We start from the raw sequence: 7,727 nt of genomic DNA, 5'->3' as shown, positions 1-7,727 counted from the left end.
GACCAGGTGTTGTTGTAATGTAACCCCCACCGCCCCGCCGAGCCCCTTGCAGACCGGCTGTCCTCTCTGTCACCCTGAGAAAACAGGTCATATATTTCAGCTGGTCCTGTTTTGGGCACAGACGGACAGATAGGCACACACACACATACACACACAAACACAAAGCCTTGTGTCACTATCTTCCCTAACCCCTTACCCTAACTTTAGCCATCACAACTAAGTGCCTAACCCTAAAACCAAGGCTTGTACTCAAACAGCCCTCTAACCAGTCTTATGTTAAAGAAGACTACAACAGAGGTCTTCAACTGCACCAATACCCCAAATAATGTAGGTTCCCTACTAGAAAAGTAAATTTTACTGATGAGTACAACTTCATGATTAGGGAAATAAAAGCAGATTTATTATAAATTGACTGTAGGTCCTCTAAAGGCAGTTGTGGAGTAAAGCAAAGCATATTTGTTTGGCTAAGTATCTTTCAAGCATCATTATGAATAACCAATATTTTTGAAATGACTATGTGTAATGTGAAGTGGTTCGTAGTCATAAGCCCAGTGAGAATTATCACCCGATTCTGCAGGCTCCCACCTCTATGGAGCTTTTTAGCGTCTTTCAGCTAGTTGTTATTTGTTTGTGTTTTTTACGAATCACAACTTTATTGTTTTGATTCAGTCTCACTGCTGTCATCATAAACCCGTACTTACTACCCAAAATTAGCTAACGTAGAGGAGCAGCGAAAGAGCCAGATATTTTCCTTAGGAGTTCCTTAGGAGTTTGATGGAAATCTAAAACAGTGATAAAATGGTTAGGGGTGAATATTGTACTTTTGTCAGGTTGCCATTAAAACGACTCCAAATAAATGCAAATTTTGCTTCCTGTCTGCTGGATGTGTAAATGTTTGTGTAAATTATTTCTGCTTTAAATCATTTATTATTGAAAATTATTCCAAAGTAATTAAGATGATTAACCTTGCTGACTTGAAATGAAGTAGGTGCCACATGTGCCTTTTATTGGTCAACCAACAATGATCAAACAGATCACAAAGGTCTATTGAAAAGGCCAACTAAGATCAACAGCTAAATCTAATATCATCAATACCACACCAGCCTCAGTACAAAGAAACATTAAATGAGAGAAAATCTATGTTAGCTTTGAAGTTAATCAGTATGTAAATCCATTTTCTGTTATCATTGTCAAGTTCAGTGTCTGAATTGGGTCACACTCTGTTATTTGATGCTGTTACTTTAAAAGCAAATACTTTATTACCAGTTCACATCCGAAACCAAAATATCTGACTAAACTAACACATGTCCACACACACACACACACACACACACACGCACGCACGCACGCACACGCACACACACACACACACACACACACACACACACACACACACACGAACAAACCATTAATGTGAAGGCAAGCCAGACTCTGTGGTGATTTAGGGGTAGCAGACAGTGGAAGGGTATAGGCCAAGCTCTGGGTCTCATACTATCTCTGTCCATTCACCAGCCCATAAATAATCACACACCCTCACAGTGACATGAGGGAAGATGCAGTTTGAGATGAAGGACAGAGGGAGTAAGAAAGAGAGGATGTGGTGTCATTTGATGAACAGAGAGCTAAAGCAAGAGTGCAGAGAGATGAGAGCCGGACGACAGGTGTGGGAAAAGAGAGAAATACAGACGCCCTGCTGGTTCCAGTTCTGGAACAAACACGGTTCCTGTTAGAAACAGTTTAATCAGTTTGCACTACAGACACAAGCACAGTACTTATATACAAATTTGAGGTACTTGTACTTTACTTAAGTATTTTCTTTCTATGCCACTTCTTTACTTCTCTACTTCCACTACATTTCGTAGAGATGTTCTCCACTAAAAATATTTGACAACTTTAGGTACTAAAATAAACTAACTAACTAAAGACTAACTAAAAGAGCTTATAAAATATGATGTTTTGTTATAAATGAAACTACTGAATAATATATATTGAGCTGAATTGATTATTCAATTAATCAATTCAGCTGTAGTTGTTAGAATTAATTAGCTATTTTGATAATTATTTAAATAATTTTTCATGCAAAAACATTTCATGGTTCCAGCCTCTGAAATGAAGTGCTGCTTTTCCTTTTAATACCTATTTAATTACTCAGCATTTCTCAGTGTTTTCACATTTTTGACAAACCAAACAATCATTTTAATAATGGAGAAAACAATTAGCAGCTTAATCCATAATGAAAATAATCATTAGTTGCGGTTCTACAAAATAGTTAAAAATTAGCATTGAGTACTACATACTTTTACTTAAGTAAAATTTTAATCCATTTTTACTACAGTATTTTAAGTGTGTTATTAGTACTTTTACTTAAGGATCTGAATACTTGTCTAGTGTCTGTAGGTGTAACAGGTTTGTTGCTGCATGGATTTTTTTTTAACCAAATGCCTTTCTATGTTATGCTGTTGACTTCTATGCACACTGCTGTTTTTCTTCTCTTTACATTTTGTTGAATTCCTCTTAACCACAAAGACCCCTGCCACTCAGGTTCTCACGATCCCTGTCGGAGAGTCACTCTGTGGGCTGTGAGAACCAACAGTGGGCCTGGCTGCCGGAGGCCTCATGCTGTGGTCAGTTCCCTTGACACTCCCACACAGACACAAACAAACACGCACACACACACACACAAACATGTCACAATTTAATGTATGTTGTACATACACAGAATCAAACAAACGTACATAACACATAGTACACGTGGCCTCTTCCCCCAGCTTTCTCTCCGTCCTCTCTCTCTCTCTTAAAACAAACACAGCTGTTGAGGCTGCTCTGATATAGATGCTAAAAAAATGCTAATGTATCAGGTCTGAATGTGCTTTGTAAGACTTATGTAATCAGATTTGTGCTGTTAGTTTTGATGGTGTTCCATTAAGTAGATGCATTAGTGCTGAAACTCACACTAATAATAGCTGTTGCAGCACCCCAAATTAGTAGCGGTATTACCAGTAAATGAACTGGTAGCTGTAATGAATATATTTGTGTTTATATCCTTTTATTAACTTTTTCTTAGAGTGACCATTGGAAGGTTTTCTTTGTCTATTGCCATGTAATCATGAATTGGGCCTTTGTGGGCAGAGGGTTCGATATGTAAAAAGTGTCATTGAAAAGGAGAAGATTACTGAGCCTCTCTCTTCTCTGACATGTTGTTTTCGCTGTTAACAATCCCACCTGCTCTCCCCTGTTCACGTAGTGTCTCTATGGATGCTGTAGCAACATTTTCTTTAAAGGGGTTCACGTCAGCTTCGTATAGGTACGGCAGCTACAGTATGTGCGAATGCTCTCTACTCCATAACCCATTAATACAAGACTATAAATGTGGCTACATGTGTTACACTTTTATTTTGAAGTCTGGAGCTTTACAACCTATGAAACACTTGCTGTCCAGAAATTTTACTTGTTAATGAGCACAGTTTATACAGTAAAGCTTTTAAAGTTACTGCGTCATCAAGTAATGAACATGGAACAAGGAATTAACTTTTTTTGTAATTTTTGTAACACGTGTTTGAGTGCTTATTGTTGAATGACCCATCCATTTTTTATTTATTTTTTTTACATCTTGGTTTTACAACCAGTAGACAAATTAATGAAAAATCACAATAAAGAGACACATAATACTCCCATACAGAACACAAGGGGTCACCATGGTTTGATGAGAAATTATAAATATTAAACTTCACAATCATCAGATATATCCAGTTGAACACCAAAATCAAGGAGCATTAAAGCTAATCTGTGACTTCTTGTGGTGACCCAACACCTTACTCAGACACTTTTTTGTCACCCTCATCATAATAATTAGAATGTAATGTACTATTTCTAATGTACTGCCAATTGTATGTTTTTTTAAGATAATTACCATTGACCTGTTTAATAGAATTTAACCCCACCAGGTCCTACATAGGCTAGCTGTGACATGGGTGTGGTAACAAGTATATGATCTGACAAAGATCCTGCATAGTAAAGTATTATAGATTTGATGTATATAATTGTGGGTGTGCAGGCTTTCTGACTTATGTTAGGCTTTTATTCACCTATAATTCTAATAATAATATTAAAAATGCATAGATTGATTATTATTGAGTCTGTTGTTCAGTTATCAAACAAAGACAGTGCTCCCTCTCCTGTCTTTACAGTATTATTGTGTTTAATTATTTTTTATTATTGTGTAAGTGTTTCTGCAGTTTAGTTACAGTTCTTGTTATTTTCGCGATGGCGTCCATCCTCACAAAGCGTCTCACCACAGCTCATTAGCAGCACAAATGACTCTGACTAAAAACTGCTGTGAGAAACTCTTTAACATCTGTTTGTGTGTGAGGTTGAAGGCCATGTGAAAACAAAACAACAACAGGGACAAGGCCAACAACTTCAGAGTCTGGAGCATGGACCAAGCATGGGTGCGTCATCCCCCTCCCTCTTCCCTCCCTCTTCCCTCTCTCACCCCCCTGTTGTTTTTCTTCCTCCCTTCTTACATTTACATTTACATTTACTCATTTGGCAGACGCTTTTATCCAAAGCGACTTACATTTGAGGAAGAACATACAAGCATCAACAGAGCATCAACTACAGTCACGTAGTGTGAACACCACAACGACTTCAAGACTCCCATCACAAGACGCCAAATTGTGTAGTGTGAACAGCAGGGCGATCGGCCGACGCTGGAAATTGTGTAGTCTGCACAAGCCTTAAGTTGCTCCTTCAGGTCAGGCCAGCTCCTCTGGTAGCTTTGCTGCACTCAGTGTGCACGTGGGAGAAAGTGAGAAAAATTGTAGAGCACTTTGGATAAAACCACTAAAAGACATATTAGTAATTTGAAGATATGCAAAAGTGTAAAAGATAAAATAAATCCCATGTGGTCTGTTATGGACTAATTTTACTTTACTCTACAGTTTGTATTAATATGACAGCTTTTCAATGACACACACACACACACACACACATTATCACCCTGTCTGTGCCCTCTCTGGCCTGGTGTGTGTAACCTGCATGTTTATATATATATATGTGTGTGTGTGTGTGTGTGTGTGTGGTGTGGCAGGGTGCAGGTGGCAACTTCATCATCAGTGGAGAAAAGTTCTATTAATACACCAGAATCTGAGAGTAGCACCAACCCACACTCAGAGGAAAGATGACACAGCGAAATGGAGATAGAAAAAAAACAGCAACAGCAACAGTATTAAAAAGAAAAACAGAAAGAGAATTGTCTCATTATAATAATCCATCCATAGTCTGGAATTTCAGTAAAGGTAAAGAGAGGCAGACACAAAGAGCAGTTAAATGACAGAGAAACTGGAATAAAATAAGATATGGAGGCCGTCCTCGTCTTCCTTTAGTGTTCCTGGCTCAGGACCAAACAACGAGTCTGACTGCCTCCCCTGGGGAGAGTTACTCCAGGCTTGAATTCCTTTGTGTTATTTTATGCTTTTCTCTCCACCACAGCAATTTCTCCCTGAAACACGTCTATGTATCAGTCCACATTAAAGGAACGCCAATGTCTGCATTTCTGTAAAACACTCAGTATAGGCAGCTATGTGCAGCCTCTTTGTTTTCCTGTCATAAATACGTTCCTGTAAAGCAACAAGTTGAGGGGTTGGGGAGAGAGTGAAGGATGAAAAGAGGGTCCTACATAGTCATTTCCGCTATGTTGGGGAGGTCTGTGAAGGGTCAAGCCTTCCTCAGCGCCGGCTGTGTGAATCACATAAACACTCAGATTGAAACACTCCCACTTCATACCCGACTACAGCCCTCCTCTGGTGCTCACGCTTCAGGAGCCACGGTCATTCTTTTACACACCACTTTGTACTACACAATTAGTGTTTTAGCATGGAAATGATTACAAAATGCATTGGAAGATGGAATAAGTAGCCTCCACAATAACTTATAAGAGACACACATAGACAAAGACTGTTAAACAATACCAGACAATTGTCCAAAAGGAAGACAAACAAACAGTAGGCCTACTGTTTATTACAAAATGTTTTACAGGTTGGCATTGTTTTGTCTATTTTTGGACCCTTTGATGTAGGTGATTTTTACTTTGTAAAAATGACACTTTTAAACTCTGTGTCCCCAGTTTACAACATCCATCCATCCATCCATCGTCAACCGCTTATCCTGCATACAGGGTCGCGGGGGGGCTAGAGCCAATCCCAGCTGACATCGGGCGCAAGGTGGGGTACACCCTGGACAGGTCGCCAGTCCAGTTTACAATATAATTTTATCAATTTATGATATAATTGTGTTTTGCCATTGCAAGATATTTCATGTAAGAAATAACAAAAATCAACCTTAAAATATAGTATATATTGTAAAATATTTGAATAATATTATAAAGTAAAAGTCTTTATTATTAGTCATTATTATTATTATTATCATTAATGTTAGTTCCAACCCCAGAGGAAGTTTCTGAAAATAAATATTGAAGTAATCAGATGCACATGGTACCCTTAAGTGTCTATTTGAGATACCTTTTTAACACATGGTTACTTACTACATAGAAAGTTTTAGGAGATCATAGTTTGTGTAAAAGTAAATACTTTATGTGGCGTAAGTGGGAATGAGATATTTCAGGCTGGACCAAAGTGGTGGAACAGTTGACCTACCGACAGACATACTTCTAGCATGGCTAAAAACCTACATTGATATCGGTTCAATGCTTTAAAAACCACCAACTACTCCTTTTTTATTTGTCAGATTTTTGTGCTGGACTTGATACTATTATACTATACTTATTTGGATTAAATAGATGATTAAATACACACAGTTAAACCTTTAATCTCCCTGTCTGATTCACCTGAAATCACAGGTGTATTGTTTTCTTCCCATGAGAACGTCCCACTTTAGTGTCTCATTGTCAAGCAGGAGATCAGACATGAGTGTGGAGGATCAGTATTGTAGTGTTTGTTTTCTCGCACTCCTGTCAAAATCAGTTCCCCTTTGTCATCCTTGCAAGTATGCTCACACAAACACACATTACACAAAGCAGCTCAGCTGGCCTTGTTCAGGGAGTTGAGGTCACAATAGTCTCAATGCACAGTAGATGAAGAGTGGAGGTTAAATCATCAAATATTAGCGTTGATATTAACCCTTTCCATCAACCTTAAATCTGTCCTCAGTTACCCATAAGCAGACCTTAACTATAGAAGAGATTGTAAGAATATTATATGAGTTGTTTTTGGAATGGTCCTTTATGTCATACTGTATGGCACTGAAAATGTATACTTAGTTGCCAGTTTATTTGGTACACCTATTTAAAGCTAACAGTCCTGCAATAAATCCTACATGTCATGAGGGTTATAGTGTTCAGTTTTTAGACAGGTGTAGATTTATTTATGACAAGGTTTATTGCAGGACTGTTATATTCGACTGCATTACTTGTAGCTAGTTGTACCTAATAAACTGGCAACTAAGTGTATATTTCACATATTTTCTTCTTTTTTTATACAATGGATATTATTATGATGTTGCTGGGTATACAGGGAGAGTCAGCTACAACTGGCAACACCATCACACCTGTAAAAACATTACACTGGTGGATGGATGAATCTTTTTTTCCTACATGATTGGGGTTTTTTTTTACAAAGCAGTGAGCACTTTTTTTTTGCCACAGGCAGTCATTACAGGTCCACTTCAATGGAAATGATTAATGTGTTGGTGGAATTGGAATGTTGGACCAA

This window comes from Micropterus dolomieu, linkage group LG04 (genome assembly GCF_021292245.1).
Source record: "Micropterus dolomieu isolate WLL.071019.BEF.003 ecotype Adirondacks linkage group LG04, ASM2129224v1, whole genome shotgun sequence".
NCBI lineage: Eukaryota > Metazoa > Chordata > Actinopteri > Centrarchiformes > Centrarchidae > Micropterus > Micropterus dolomieu.
This window is presented reverse-complemented; position numbering follows the sequence as displayed.